At 37.1% G+C, this 16,935-nt stretch overlaps 1 protein-coding gene and 1 long non-coding RNA gene across 4 annotated transcripts in view; both read left to right on the top strand.

Annotated features, from left to right (window-relative positions):
• RTN3 (reticulon 3) overlaps nt 1-16,935 on the top strand; it is a 60,322-nt gene that overhangs the window by 29,002 nt on the left and 14,385 nt on the right. The gene's annotated exons all lie outside the window — the stretch shown is intronic.
• LOC128311744 (uncharacterized) lies at nt 8,694-11,770 on the top strand. The gene is made up of 2 exons (XR_008290274.1): nt 8,694-9,895; nt 10,142-11,770. It is a non-coding gene; the product is annotated as an uncharacterized LOC128311744 (long non-coding RNA).

The following is a 16,935-nucleotide window of genomic DNA, read 5'->3' as shown; positions in this document are numbered from 1 at the left end:
TCAGAGTGCCACTGCTCATCAATTTAACTTCTAGGTATGTGCATTATTTTTCTAGTTCTTGTCAGTTTACCATCAGAGCTGGAGTTTCTGCTGGTATGTGAAAATGTTCATAATTTACTTTTAAAGATTTTATTTTTTTACATGATCTCTACACCCAATGTGGGGCTTGAACTTAACCCTGAGACCAAGAGTTGTGTGCTCTACTGACTGAGCCAGCCAGGTGCCTCAAATGTTCATAATTTATTAATAAAAATTGTATTATTGAATACCTTTGTAGAGTTTTTGTTATATCATGGAATGATTACAGTAGAAAAGCACAAGTTAGAAAACAAGATATTCAGAATAATGATTAAAAGTGAATCTATATTGGGTGCCTGGCTGGCTCAGAAGAGGATGCAACTCTTGATCTCATGAGGATAATGAGTTCAAGCCCCATGTTGGGTGTAGAAATTACTTAAACAAAACTTTAAAAAGATTTTTAAAAATCTGTATACCCACACATGTGAAACTGAAGTAAATTTTTAAAAAATAACATCACGATGGTTTTTCTTGCAGTATGGCCAAGTAGGCTTTTACTGGAACTGATCTTTCTGCATATAACTATATATTCTGGACAAAATTGGAAGGAAAAAAAAGATCAGAAGGCCCTGGAAAATGAACAAAAGCAGGCAGATTCTGAAAAGGGACTGACACTTCCAAGAAGAGAAAACATGGAATCTGTTCTCCATGTTTACTGCTCTTAGCCAGATGACAGGCTGAAGTTGACACCCAGCAGATTGGCTAATAAAGCTTTCATAGAAAACTTACGAGAGGACAGAATTTGGGTCAGCCACAGCCATTCAACCACTGAAAAGTAAGAGAAGGAAGAATCCTGGAGAGGAAAGATCCAGAGAGTGAGAGCCTAAACTTCTGTGTACATACTCTCTGTATACACCTCCATTTAATCCTTGAACTACACACATGCTTGGAAGACTACAGGCAGCTCAGCTCTAGAAAAAAGAAGTGAACTAAGATTGGAGATGGTGCCCAAGAGGCAAGAGTTTGCAGTTTGATGCACCAAATTAGGTGCATACTGAAACAAGTATCAGCACTCTCCAGAGGAATATAACGGAGTCCAGAGGCTGTACAACGTAATATTCACAGTGTCCAAGATATAATGCAAAACTACACATTTTAAAAGCTGAGAATATATGACCCGGTCTGAAGAAAAGGACAGTGAACAACAACTAACTTCATTTGTTGGAATTTGGAAACAGGAGTTTTAAGGCAGCTCTTACTATGAAATAGAGAAAAATACAAGAGCCAAGTGGAGGTTTTAGAACTGTAAAATACAGCTGCTGAAATCAAAATTCACTGAGTAGCCTTAACAGCAAAATGGAGATCACAAAGGGAAAGAGTCAGTGAAGTTGGTAACAGATGAACAGAAAGTTATCCAACCTGAAGAACAGAAAGAAAAATATATTACTGAGCTTCGGATACCTTTGGGAAATTATTATAAGATCCAACTCATATAATTGGAAGTTTCAGAAAGAAAGGACAATGAGGGACAGAAGTGAGAATATATATGAAGACAAAATAGCAAAAGAATGCCTCATTAAACACACACACACATTTACTGATTAAAGAAGCTTTAGTGGAAACATTAAGATAAGAAAAGAACCATACCTTTGTACATGTGTCAGGGGTTCCCATGACCACCTTCAGGCTCAGTGATTTGCTCGAAGGACTCAGGATTGAGAAGCTGTTATACTTACAGTTAAGAGTTCATTGCAGCAAAAGGACATAGATTAGAATTGGCAAAGGAGAAAGGCACATGGGATGAAGTCCAGGAGAAACCAGGTGCAAGCTTCCTGGTGGCCAGAGGAGTCACACAGGGATGCCCTTAATTTTCCCATCAGTGATATGACAGCATGTGCAGTGTTGCCAATAAGGGAAGCTATACTCAGTGCTTGGTGTCCAGAATGCCATGCAGTGCCCACATGGCTGACCCTAGCTACTCAGACCCCCAGAGTAAAACCAGATGTTTGCCATACATCATATTGTTAGAATAAACTCACCTGGTCACACTAGTACAGCATGGCTCAAGTGCTCAGGCATGCAAAAAAACACCAGCCAGAGTAGTCCAAGGGCTCAGAGTTCATCTCCTAGGAGCCAGCCAAGGACCAGTCCTGAAGACTGACCTTTCTTTGGCATGTACAGGGTTTGAGCATTTGAGGCCTACTTAGTTAACCCTTTCTTTTACAGTATTATAGTCAAATTACTAAAGCCAAAGATGAGAATATCTTAAAAGTAACTATAGAGCAATGAATGACATATAAAAGGGAATGGCAATTATAATTAGAGCTAGCTTCTTACCAGAAACCACAAATGCTAGAAGACTGAAATAACATCTTCCAAAGTGTCAAACAGGGAAAAAAACGTCGACCCAGATTTCTCTATTCAGCAAAAATACTCTGCAAGAATGAAGGCAAAATAAAGACTAAATTATTAGATAAAAGAAAACTAAGAGTTTGTCACTAGAAGATCTGCACTATAAGAAACACTAAAGGAAATCCTTCAGATTAGAGTTGATACCAACCAGATAGAAACTCGGACCTCCAGGAAGGAATAAAGAGCATTAGAAATGCTAAATACCTGAAAAAATACTAAAGGCTTGATTTTTCGGGGTGCCTGGCTGGCTCAGTCAATAGAGCATGCAACTCTTGATCTTAGGGTCGTGAGTTCAAGCCCCACATTGGGTGTAGAGCTTACTTTAAAAAAAAAGTTTTTCCTCTAATTTAAAATATATAGGACTTGGGGTGCCTGGGTGGCTCAGTCAGGCGTCCGACTTCAGGTCAGGTCATGATCTCACAGTTTGTGAGTTCGAGCCCGTGTCGGGCTCTGTGCTGACAGCTTAGAGCCTTGAGCCTGCTTTGAATTCTGTGTCTCCCTCCCTCTCTGCTCCTCTCCCCCTCTCATGCTCTGTCTCTCTCCTTCAAAAATAAATAACATTTAAAAAAAATTTTAAGTATATAGGACTCTTCAAAGCAGAAATTATAATGTGTGTGGAGATTGTAATGTTATTCATATAACAATTTAGAACAAAAGAATATATGAACTTCTATAGCAAGAATTTCTACATCTTTTTGAAGTGTAAGTATTAATTTTAAGTAGACTGAAAAGTCAAAGTTGTGTATTATATACTCGGAAACAACCACTAAGATGATAATACAAAGACATAGCTGAAAAGCCAATAGATCAAATCTTCAGATAATCAAAGAGAAGGCAAAAAAAGAAAAAAGACAGAGGAAATGGTGATAAAATGGGAGACTTAATGCAACCATATCAATATGTTTAGTGGACTACACACTACGATCAGTAGAATGACAGACTACATAAAACTGCTAGACCCATCTATGTGCTGACTGTGAAAGCTGCACATTAAAGACACAGATAGGTAAAAAGTAAACAGATGGAAACGTATATACCAAAAAATATATAAATGAATACCATGCAAAATTAGAGCATAAGACAACAAAGGGTATTACCAGAAATGAAAAGTGACATGTTGTCATGATAAAAGGTATCAAGAAATCTTCAGTCATAAATGTGTATGTACCTAATAACAGCTTCGAAATACTTAAAGCAAAAATTTCAGACTTAAGAGAAATAGGCAATTCTGTAATCAGAATTGGAGTTTTGTTGTTTTTTTTTTTTTTAAGTTTATTTTGAGAGCTCACACGTGTGAGCAGGGGAGGGGCAGAGAGAGAGGGAGAGAGAATCTCAAGCAGGCACTGCTGTCATCATGGAGGCTAGTGTGAGACTTAGTCTCATGAACCGTGAGATCATGGCCTGAGCCAAAATCAAGAATCAGATGCTTACCTGACTGAGCCGCCCGCCCAGGCATCCCTGGAAGATTTAATACCTCTTTCTCAGCAATTGATAGACCAACCTGCACACACCTATGCGCACACACACAGACCTGAGTGCTGCAGTCAACCACTTTGACCTAGATGATATTTATAGAACGCCGTACCCTGCAATGGCAGGATACACAGTCTTTTGCAAGTGGACAAGAAATAAATTTGCCAATGTAGACAATATGCTAGGCCATAAAAAAACCCAGTGAACTTAAAAGATGAAAAGCATACAAAATATATTCTAAGACCATAATGAAATTAAATCTTAAATGAAAATAAGATACCTAAGAAAATTCCTAAGCATTGAGAAATTAAGCAAGACATATTTACATAATCCATAGCTCAACGAAGAAATCACAAGAAAAAATTTTAAGTGCTTTAAACTGAAGTACAGTGAAAATACAGTATATCAAACTTCTGGAGTGCAGTGCAGAAAGAAATTTATAGCTCTCAATGCTGATATTAGAAAAGAAAAATATCTATATTCAGTGATTTAAGCTTTCAATTCAAAAAGCTAGAAAAGGGGGCACCTGGCTGGCTGGCTCAGAGCACGCAGCTCTTAATCTCGGGGTTGTAAATTCGAGCCCCGTGTTGGGTATAGAGATTACTTAAAAATCTTTAAAAAAAATTTTTTTTAAGCTAGAAAAAAGAGCAAAGTAGGGGCACCTAGGTGTCTCAGTTAAGCATCTAACTTCAGCTCAGGTCATGATCTCATGGTTTATGAGTTTGAGCACAGTGTTGGGCCCTGTGCTGAGGAGACTGGAGCCTCCTTCAGATTCTGTGTCTCCCTCTCTGTCTCTGCCCCTCCCCTGCTTGTGCGCGCTCGCTCTCTCTCTCTCTCTCTCTCTCTCTCTCTCTCTCTTTCTTTCTCTCAAAAATAAACATTAAAAAATATTTTTTAAGTTAAAAGAAAGAAAATATTAAAAATAAGAGCGGAAATCAGTGGAATAAAAAACAAAATTAACAAAGCCAAAATTTAGTTCCTGGAAAAGATCAACAAAATCGATTTCTTGACTGATCAAGAAAAGAACAGAACCAGGTTACCAATATCAAGCATGAAAAAGGGACCACCACTTCAGATCCTACAGATATTAAAAGGATAATAGAATATTATGAATAGCTTTAGGCCAAGAAATTTATCAACTTAGATGAAATGGACAAACTCTTTGAAAAATACAACTTACTGAAACTAACACAGTTTCTATTAAATTCATTATCAAAAATCTGTCATGCAAAAAAAGTTCAGGGCCAGAGGTTTTACTGGGACTTTTTCAAGCTTTTAAGGAAAAAGGAGAGAACACTTTCCAACTCTTAGACAAGTATATAGTAATATCAAAACTGGACAGAGACATTGCAAAGAAAATTATAGACTAATATCCCTCATGAACATAGTAAGATGAGAAATCCTTTAGAAAATGAGAATTACTTAAAATATTAGCAAATCAAATCTAGCCGTGTATCAAAAGGTTAATACACCATGACTAAGTACAGTTTGTTCCAGGAATACAAGCCTGTATTAAGATTGGAGAATCAATCAGTGTAACTCAGAACATTAACATAATAGAAGAACTATGATTATTTCAGTCAATACAGAAAAGACATTTGAAAAACCTCAACATCCTTTTCCTGATAAATTTTCAGCAAACAAGGACTAGAAGGTAATCTCCTTAGTCTAATAAATGACATCTGTTGAAAACTACAGCTGACATCATCCTTAGTGCCAAAATAGTGAATGCTTTCCCCTTGAGATTGGGTATAAGGCAGGAGTGCTCACTCTCTTTGTATTCAGCATCACACTGGAGGTCCATCCTACCCATTGAATTATGACAAGAAATAGAAATAAAATGAATGAAGACTGGAAAAGAAGTTGTCAAACTGTCTTAGTTTACAGTTGACATGATTGTTTACATAGAAAATCCTAAGGAATTTGCAAAACAACTACTAGGACTAATAAGTGGATTTAGCAAGGTTACAGGATATTAGGTTAATGCACAAAACTCAGTTTGATTTGTTATGTGCTGGCAGCAAATAATCAGGAAATGAAATTTTATTTTTTAAATTTCTTTCCCTCAGTTAAGACAGTATATGTGTGTTACATTCAGCCACAAATGAAAACAGAATTAGTCCTGAGATATTTTGGCATTAAGTATATCAGTCCAGGGCAAAGGACCAAAAGGGACTGTTTTTATATGAGCAAGGTAGGCCTCTCAAAGGTGGTCGATATGATCAGATGACGATGGTTGTTCTAGATCCCTTGAATGAAGCTCTAGAACATAGGCATGCAGTCCAAAAAATTGTACCAGTATCCCTGGCCTCTGACTTTCTTCTCCTGTAGCTTCTGTGGGTGCACAAGCTAGTGGTTTACTTGGACCTCTGCCTCATCTTTCTTTTACACTTTAGTCTATAGCCTATGCATTTGCTTCTTCCTAACTTGGCTTTCATGGCACAGAGGTTTCTAAGAAGATGGTGCTAGGTCCAAGAGAGACTAGAAAACGACATATGTTTTAAAATCTTTTTAAAGTTTATTTACCTTGAGAGAGAGAGCGCGCACAAGTGGGGGAGGCACAGAGAGAGGAAGAGAGAAACTCCCAAGCAGGCTCCAGCTGTCAGTGCAGTGCCCGACGCAGGGCTTGAACTCATGAAACCATGAGATCGTGACCTGAGCCAGAATCAAGAATCAGATGCTTAACCAACTGAGCCACCCAAGCATCTCCAGAAAATGAAATTTTAAAACAATAGCATCAAAAGCATAAGATAGAAATAAATTTAACAAAAAAATTTGCAAGTCCTCTATATTGAAAACTGCAAAACTGCAAAGAAAAGCTTAAGAACTATCTAACAGGAAGGCCATGCTATGTTCATGGAAGCCTCAGTATTGTTAGATATCAGTCCTACCCAGATTCATCAATGGATTCAATACAATTCAAAATCCCAGGAGAATTTTTTCTATAGAAATTAATAGACTCGTTCCAAAATGTCTATGGAAATACACAGAACCTAGAAAATCCAAAGCAATTTTGAAAAAGAACAAAGTTGGAAGACTTGGAATACTCACTTTAAGACATTATAAAACTCCAGTAATAAAGATGATGTAGTACTTGCAAAAGAGTCAAAAAATAGATCTAAGAAACAAAACTCAGAAATAATAATTTGCTTCAAATTTAGGAACTTAAATCAACAATTTATTATCTCACAGTTTTCATGGATCACAAGTGTGGGCACAGGTTAGCTGAAATAAAGTGTGCTCTGAAAACACCAGGTGTGAACAGGGTTGTGATCTTATGTGAGACTTGGAGTTCTGTTCACAGATTGTTGGCAGAGTTCAGGAGGTTGTAGGGCCGGATCCCCATTTTTTTGCTTGCTGACTGGGGGCTGGGAGCCATACTCAGTTCCTGATCTCATGGGCCTCTCATCACATGGTAGCTTACTTCCTTCAAAGTTTTCAGGAGAATTTCTCTCCAGTCTACTACCAGATCTTATGTAACTGAAAGATAAACACAAGAGTGACTACTATCCCATCATATTTACAGGTTATGCTCACATTGGGACATATGCAGGACATATACACCAATGGGCAAGAGTCTCGGGAGCCATCTTAGCATTCTGTCTACCACAATCCCTACTTCACATGACATGAAAAATTAAAATGGATCAGAGACTTGAACATAGAAACTAAAACAGTAAAACTTTTTTTTTTTAAACAATAAAACTTTTAAAAGAAAGCATAAGATATCTTCATGACTTGGGGGTTTAGGCATAAGTTTATTGCACCATACAATGCACTAGCCATAAAATAAAAACTCGATAAATTAAACTTCAAAATTAAAACTTGCACATTAAAAGATGCCACTAATAGGCAAACCATTGACTGGGAGAAAGTATTAAAAAACATGTGTCTCATAAAGGATTAGTATCTAGAAAATACTACTATATTTTAACAATGAAAGGACAAACATTATAAAAAAAACTGATTAGAAAAGATTCTGGCATTTCACAAAAGAAGATGTACAAATGACCAATAATCCAATAAAAATGTGTTCAACGTGGGAGTCTTCACATAATTAAAATAAGATACCATTGCACATTCACCTGAGTGGCTGAAACTAAAGACTGACAACACCTAATGTTGGCAAGGATTTGGAACAACTGAGACGCTCATAAATTATTGGTAAGAATGTACAAATACTTTGGAGAAAGTTGGTCAGTTTCTTAGCGACCCTAAACGTGCAGCTACCCTATGAGCTTGTAACTCCCCTGTAGAGAAATACAAATATATTCATACAAAAACTTGTTATGTTCATAGCAATTTTATTCATCATAGCTCAGAACTGGAAATAGCTAGTGGTCCATCAACAAGGGAGTAGATAACCTGTGATACAGCTAGTTATCTTTTGATACTTGTGGCAATATGGATGAATCTCCGAAATTATGCCAAGTGAGAGAAACAGTGCAAAAAAAGTCATACTGCATAATTCCATTTAGGTGTAATTATAGAACAAGCAAACTGGTCTATGTAGGAAAAAGAATCAGAGCACTTGTTACATCTTGGGATGTTGGCTGCAAAGAAACATGAGGAAACTTTCTGGGGTGATGATAATGTTCTGTAGCTTGATGGAGTTAATTAGGTGTATGCATGTCTCCAAAATCAGTGAATGTGTTATGTATTTCGGCATAAATTTTATATCAAAAGAAAAATAAACATTGAACTTCAGTTCAAGCTAAATAGATTCGTGGACAAAAGCATTTGGGTCTGTCTTTGACAAATAGTTTTGTGTTACTCGGTGATCCTTCTGTGCCATTTTGAAGGGAAGGGAATGTCTTTGGTTAAGGGTAAATCTGTAGCAGGGCAGACTATTAACCCATTTTAGCAGTCACAAAATTTGAATCTACTGTCTTTTGCAACTCAAAAAGTGGCTTCATTTATTATTGTGAGCTATTAATGTAAGATAAAATAATCAGTGTGAACATATCTTTGCATTTTTCTTTACATCAATAATTGTTCATACCAAAAGCTTAATTACCTGTTTCCCTTTTATTAATGTACAGTTTCCCACTTGTGGTCATAAAGCCTCGCTTATTTTTTTTTTTCTTTCAGCCACATTTCAGTTTGCTTAGAGATATATACTTACAAATTTCGAAAAACTAATGCATGGAACATAGGAAGAGTTGTACAGATTCTTGAGTTGGAGGTTTATTTATTTTTTTAAATATTTATTTATTTTTGAGAGAGAGAATGTGAGCAGGGTAGGGGCAGAGAGAGAGGGAGACACAGAATCCAAAGCAGGCTCCAGGCTCTAAGCCATCAGGACAGAGCCTAACACGGGGATTCAAACTCATGAACCATGAGATCATGACCTGAGCCAAAGCCAGATGCTTAACCATTGAGCCACCCAGGCACCCCAAGGAGGTTTATTCTTCAAAATGAAGTTAAAGCTGATTAACTGCTAAAACTTAAAATTTCTTAACCATTTACTCCTTTTCAGAATAAGCATTTCAACAGCCTTTCTTCTAAGGTGTATACTTTGGAGGGTAGATCGAAGTCAGTTGACCTTTGGGAATGGCTGAAGTTAATCAAACCAAGAGCTTTTCCCAAATTGAGTGATAAAAATCAATAGGTAGGGACTCAACAAGGTTTGCTGTTCTCACTTGGATGGACAGGTACCGGTTTCTTTTTCCTTAGCCTTGAGCTAACCATTGGGTGTGTTAGTGCCCTCTTTTGGTGTAAGGAGGGTACTGCAGCTGGCATCCTTAAATAATACTTAAATAATATGTGCGAGCAATAGACATCCTTTTGTGTTTTATTTTTTTTTAATTTTTCAAAAAAATTTTAAATTTATTTTTGAGAGAGAGCACAAGCGGGAGGGGGAAGAGAGAGAGGGAGACACAGAATCCAAAGCAAGTTCCAGGCTGAGTTCTCAACACAGAGCCCGATGCAGGGCCTGACTCATGAACTGTGAGATCGTGACCTGAACCGATTTGGACGCTCAACTAATTGAGTCACCCAGGAGCCCCCATTCTTTTTTTTTTTTTTTTATTTTTTTTTCAACGTTTTTTGTTTATTTTTGGGACAGAGAGAGACAGAGCATGAACGGGGGAGGGGCAGAGAGAGAGGGAGACACAGAATCGGAAACAGGCTCCAGGCTCCGAGCCATCAGCCCAGAGCCTGACGCGGGGCTCGAACTCATGGACCGCGAGATCGTGACCTGGCTGAGGTCGGACGCTTAACCGACTGTGCCACCCAGGCGCCCCAGGAGCCCCCATTCTTTTAGGTTTTTAAAGTAAAATAATATGGTCACATTACAGAATATTTGGTAAGTTAAAGGAAGGATTCACTCATAATTCTACCCAAATATAAACATCCTTGATGAATTCAGGCATTCTTTGTCAAATGCTTCAACTGCCGTTAGTAAAATAATTAAGATAACTGAGCAGTGAAGTTAATATATTTACAGTTATAAAAAGAGGTTGTATTGAGGCACCTGTGTGTCTCAGTTGGTTAAGTGTCTGACTCTTGATTTTGGCTCAGGTCATGATGTCACGGTTCGTGAGTTCAAGCCCTGTGTTGGGTTCTGTGTTGACAATGTGAGCCTACTTGGGGTTCTCTTTCTCTCTGCCCCTGCCCTGTTCATGTGTGTGCATGCATGCACGCTCTCATAGAGAAGAATAAATTAGTTTTAAAAAACTTTAGATCAGGGGTGCCTGGGTGGCTCAGTCAGTTGAGTGTCCGACTTCAGCTCAGGTCAGGATCTTGCAGTTCGTGAGTTCGAGCCCCGCGTCGGTCTCTGTGCTGACAGCTCAGAGCCTGGAGCCTGTTTCACATTCTGTGTCTCCCTCTCTCTGCCCCTTCCCTGCTCATGTCCTGTCTCTCTCTGTCTCTCAAAAATGAATAAACGTTAAAAATAAGAAACCTTTAGATCAAAAATAGAAATTTTTAAAGAGGTTGTATTATGTATTGAAATATTATGTATTGAAATAAAAAGCATAATTCATACAGCACAAGACTTTCAAGTAGAGACAACTAGAAAAAAATTAAGAATTTTTCAAATGAAAATAAATGTTAGGTAATGTTATATTAAAGTTGTAACCTGAAAAGTAAGGAAACAGTGACTTCGCACTTTTGAGAACTTTTGGCTTTCATTTTTCCAGTACCTATTAAACTGGCTTAGGTCACTACTCTTTAGGACTTTTGGAAAAGGCCAGCCAGAGCTTCATTCTGTCTCTGTAAGGTAGAGGACTAAAGTAGCACTTTGTTAGTCCATTGGCTCTCAATTAAGATCTTACTCCGCTGTGGATAGATTCAAGAAGGTAGACCTTGTCAGGCATTGGATGTAGGGAATGAGGGAGAAGGAAGAGTGAGTCCTATTTCTCAATCTCTGTCTTGGGTAGACATTCCACTAGGTGCTTAGTGGGATCTCATTGTAGTTTTAATTTGCATTTCCCTAATGACTAATGGTGTTGGGCATTGTTTCATGCGTTTACTTGCCATCCATGTATCTTCTTTGATGAAAGATGTGTCCACATTTTTGACTAGTTTATATTGTTTTTTTGCTTTTGAGAAAATTTATATATACATATTCTGGATGCAAGTTGTTTAGATAGAAGTCAAATATATACTTTGCAAATACTTTCTAGTGTGTGGCTTTTATTCTTTTAACGTCTTTCAAAAATAGCAGAATAAACTTTTAAAAAAAGGGTGCCTGGGTGGCTCAGTTAAGTGTCCAACTCTTGATTTCGGCTCAGGTCATGATCTCCCAGTTGGTGAAATTTTCCCACATTGGGCTTTGTGCTAACAGCACAGAGCCTACTTGAGATTCTCTTTCCCTTTCTTTCTGCCCTCCCCTGCTTGCTTGCTCGCTCGCTCGCTCGCTCTCTCTCTCTCAAAATAAACTTTAAAAGAAAAAGCAGAAATTTTTAATTTTGGTGAAGTACTATTTATCATTTTTTCTATTATATGTCATATGTTTATTGTTATATATAAGAAGTCTTTCCTAAACCAAAGTTTTCTTCTAGTAGTTATATGGACTAGATTTTACATTTAAGTCTGATCTTTTTCTATTAATTTTTGCATATCGTGAGATACTGATCAAAGTTTGGAGTTTTTTGCATATGGGCATCTATGTGCAACACTATTTGTTGAAAATTCTCCACTGACTGATTTTGCAACTTTGTCAAAAAATAATTTGTTCATATACGCCTCGGTCTATTTCTGGACTTTGTATACCATTCCATTCCTCTTGTCTCAAAGTCATTGCTACACCATCTTGATAATGATAGTTTTATAGAGTCTTGAAATCAGATAGTGTTAATCTTCCAACTTTGTTCTTTTTCATAGTCAGTTTGGCCTTTCTAGGTCCTTTGACTTTCCATAGGAATTTTAGTATCACTTTGTCCATATCTACAAAAATACCTTCTAGAATTTTGATTGCAATTCTCTCGAGTTATAGATAAACTTGGGGACAATGAAGAGTTTAGCAATTTTGAGTTTTTTAACCCATGAAAACAGGATCATTTTCCATTAATTTAGGTCTTCATTAGTTCCTCTCAACAATGTTAAATATTTCAGTGTATGGATCTTAATACATCTTTTGTCAGATTTGTCATGGGGTATATAGCTCAGTGGTAGAGCATTTTGACTACCTCTTTTGTCAGATTTATATTTAAGTATTTTATATTTTCATGCTATTTAAAGTAGAATTTTTAGCTCAATTTCTGGTTAATACATGGAAATACATGTATTTACATGGAAATATACATGGAAATATAGTTGATTTTGTATATTGACTCTATATTTTGCAGATTTGCTAAACTCACTTATTCTAGCAGCTTTTTGTAAATTGCATCAAATTTTCTAAATAGGCTATATGCCATCTGTGAATGGTAGTTTTAATTCTTTTCCGAGTTGAATGCCTTTTACTTCTTTTTTTTTTTTTTTTTTACTTACTATACTGGCTAGAACCTCTAATACAGTGTTCCATAGAAGAAGTGAGAAAGAACATTCTTGCCTCTTTTTATGAAATATGTTAGCTCTAGGTTTCTTATAGATTCCCTTTATCAAGTTGAGGAAATTCCCTTCTATGACAGTAGTTTGCAGCTACTTGAAAGGTTGTTGAAATCTTGTAGAAAGGTTTTATCAGAGAGGATATTGGATTTCCTTAATTGCCTTTTCTGTATCTTTTGAGATGGTCCTATGGTATTCTTACTTAGTTTTAGTTTATCAATATGGTGAATTATATTGAATGACTATGAATGTTAAACCAATCTTGCATGTTCCTGATAAATCCCACTTGGTCTTAGTGTATTCTTTTTATATATTGTTGGGTTTGATTTGCTAAAACTGTGTTAAGAAATTTTTGCATCTATGCTCATGAGCAGTATTATTGCTCTGTAGTTTTCTTGTAATGTCTCTGTATAGTTTTGGAGTCTAGGCAGTGCTGGCCTTATAAAATGTGTTGGAAAACATTACCTTCTCCTCATTTCTCTGGAAAATTCTGTGTGGAATTGGTATTATTTCTTGATAATGTTTGGCAGAATTCCCCAGTGATGCATCTGGACCTAGAATTTTCTGTGTGGGAAGCATTTTATTTATTTGTGTTTTATTTCTTTAGTAGGTATAGAACTAGTCATTTTATTTTCTGAGTGAACTTTGGTAGTTTGTGTCTGTGGAAGAATTTGTCCACTTTAAGTTATCTAATTTATTGGCATACTGTTGTTCATAATATTCCTTTATTATCCTTTTAATGTCTGTAGAATCTGTAGTGATGTCACCTCTTATTCTTGGTATTGGCACTTTTTGTACATTTTTACCTCTTCTATTCCTTTCCTTTCCTTTCCTTTCCGTTCCGTTCCGTTCCTTTTTTTTCCTTAAGTGTATTTATTTTGAGAGAAACAGAACATATGCATGGGACAGAAAAAATCCTCAGCAGGCTCTGTGCTGTCATGACAGTGTAGGGCCTGATCCCTTGAACCCTGAGATCATGACTTGACCTGAAATCAAGAATCAGGCACTGAACTGACTGAGCCACCCAGCCGCCCCCTTTCACCTTTTCTTGATCAATCTAGATAAAGTTTTATCTGTTTTATTGATAGTCTCAAAGTCTTTGCTTTCATTAATTTTCTCTGTTGTTTTTCTGTTACCTGTTTAATTGATGTCTGTTCTGATTTTTATTATTTCCTTTCTTCTGTTTACTTGGTTCAGGCTGTCCTTTTTCTAGTTTTTTGAGACTGCAGCTGAGATCACTGATTTGTCATTTTTCTTCTTTTCTAATATAGGCACTTTTATATATGTATTACTTTAGTTGGATCCCACAAGTTTTGATTTTCATTCAGTTCAGAATACTTCTAATTTCCCCGTTGATTTCTTTGATTCATGGATTGTTTAGAAGTGTGTTGTTTACAAGTATTGGAGATTCCCCCAATATCTTTCTTTACCAATATCTTTTGTTATCATTTCTAATATAATTACCTTGTAGTCAGAAAACATAAAGGTGACTTGAACCCTTTGAAATGTATTGGGACTGTTTCATGATCCAGGGTTTCGTTTATCTTGGTGAATGTTCCACATGTACTTGAAAAGAAATATATATTCTGCTGTTGTGTGGAGTGTTCTATAAATGGCCAGAAGATCAAATTGGTTAATAGTGTTTAAGTCTTCTGGGTTTTTTTGATTTTCTGTCTACTTGTTCTACCAATTATTGAGAGAGGGGCGTTGAAATCCTAAACTGTAATTGTGGATTTGTCTTGTGTTTGTTTGTTTTTTTTAACACCCTTAATGAGGTATAATTCCAATACTATACAATCCATCCATTTAAAGAGGATAACTAGGGCCACCTGGCTGGTTCAGTTGGTTAAGTATCTGACTTCAGCTCAGGTCATGATCTCACAGTTCGTAGGTTCGAGCCCTGCATCAGGCTCTGTGTTAACAGCTCCAAGCCTGGAGCCTGCTTCGCATCCTGTCTCAGTCTCTTTCTGCTCCTCCCCCACTCACACACAGTCTCTCTCACTCTCAAATATAAACAAACATTAATTTTTTAAATTTAATTTTAAAAAGTGTACAACTATATGTTTATCACTATCCAATTTTAGAACATTTTAGTCCCCCCCCCACAAGAAAGAAACCCCATACTCATTAGCATTCGTTTCCCATCTCCCACCACTACAGCCCTAAACAACTAATCTACTGTCTGTCTCTCTAGATTTGCTTATACTGGATGTGTTACATAAGTGGAATCATGCAATATGTGCTCTCTTGTAATTGGCATCTTTCACTTAGCCTAATGTTTTCAAGTTTGAGCCAGTTCGTAGCAGGTAGCATTAAGAACTTCACTTCTTTTTATTGCCAAACAATAATTACGTTGTGTGGGTATATACTGCATTTTATTCATCTGCTCATCAGTTGATGGACATTTGGATTGTTTCCACTTTTTGGCTATTATGAATTATGCTTCTGTAAATATTGGTGTACTCAAATTTTTGTGTTGTCATATGTTTTTATTTCTCTTGAGTGGAATTGTCGGGTCATATAATAACTCTATGTTTAACTTTTTGAGGAACCGCCAAACTGTTTTCCATAGTGGCTGTGCCATTCTTCCTTCCCACCAGGAATGTTTGAGGGTTCCAATTTCTCCACATCCTTGCCAGTATTTGTTACTGTATTCTTTATTATAGCTGTCCTAGTGGGTTCATTGTGGTTTTGGTTTGTATTTCCCTAATGACTACTGATGTGTGTAGCATCTTTTTATGTGATTATTGGCCATTTGTATATCTTTGGAGTAATGTCTATTCAGATCCTTTATTTTTCGGTTGGGCTATTTTTTAATTATTGAGTTATAATTCTTTATTCCTACCATATTCTGGACACAAATACCTTATCAGATATATATTTGCAAATGTATTCTTTCATTTTGTGAGTTTTCTTGCCACTTTCTTGGTACTGTTTATAGAACAAAGGTTTTTAATTTTGATACAGTCCCAGCTTATCTGTTTTTTTCTTTTGTCACTTGTGCTTTTGGTTGAGAAATCATTGCCTAACCTAAGATCACAAAGATTTACTCCTGTTTTGTTTATCTTTTGATTTATCTTGGTGAATGTTCCACATGTACTTGAAAAGAATGTGTATTCTGCTGTTGCTGTGTGGAGTATTCTATAAATGTCGATGTAAATGTTCTATAAATATTAAAAATAAGCTTTTATCTTAATTCTAGTTAATTAACGTAACGGTGTTATATTAGTTTCCGGTGTACAATACGGTGACTCAACAGTTTATACAACACCCTGTGCCCATCACAGGTGCACTCCTTCCTTAATTTCCATCACCTATTTAACTCCTGTTTTCTTCTAAGAGTTTTAAGACAGTTTCTCACTTTTCTAAAACAACCATTTATCTTCTTCTCTTGTCCCCACCTCAGCTGAAGTCCTCAGCACCTTTTTTGTTGAGAAACTGGAAGCATTCAGAAAGAAATCCCTCTTCTTGCGATCTTCATGTCTATGGATGAGCCTGTGTCTCTCCTCATCTTCTTCACTGTGTGGTTCTGACAAGGGTCCGTCCCTTCACCTGGGTTCTGGATCGCTATCCCTCCCTTCTGAACTTCGCTTCTTCTGCCCCCCATCTTCAACCTCTTCCTGCTTGTGTCTGCGTATAAACATGCTTGAGTGCTTCCCGTCTTTAAAGAGCTGACCCTTGGTTCCAAATGCCCCACTCCCCTTTGCAGCCAAACTTCTCAGACATTTCCTCTCACGCTGCCTCCACGCCTCACCACTGCTTCCTCTGCTCTTCCCTCCAGTTGCTCCTTCCCGTCACTCCGCTACACAGCTTTCGTCAGATCACCAGCTGTCTCCGTGTTGCCAAATCCAGGGTTACTTTTTTCCTTATTCGAGCTTGGCAGAATTAGCCAGTTTCCACACCTCCTCCTCAGAGTACTCCTCTCTCCACTTCTGTAATCCCATACTCTTCCTAATCCTCCCCTACCTCCCTGGTTGTTGCCTCTGTACCCATTCCCTAGCTCCTCTAGTTTTATTCAATTATGAAATACTGGAGTAC

This window comes from Acinonyx jubatus, chromosome D1 (assembly GCF_027475565.1).
Source record: "Acinonyx jubatus isolate Ajub_Pintada_27869175 chromosome D1, VMU_Ajub_asm_v1.0, whole genome shotgun sequence".
In the NCBI taxonomy this organism is placed as follows: Eukaryota; Metazoa; Chordata; class Mammalia; order Carnivora; family Felidae; genus Acinonyx; species Acinonyx jubatus.
Note: the sequence above shows the minus strand (reverse complement) of the source record. Positions and strands in the feature narration are given on the sequence as shown.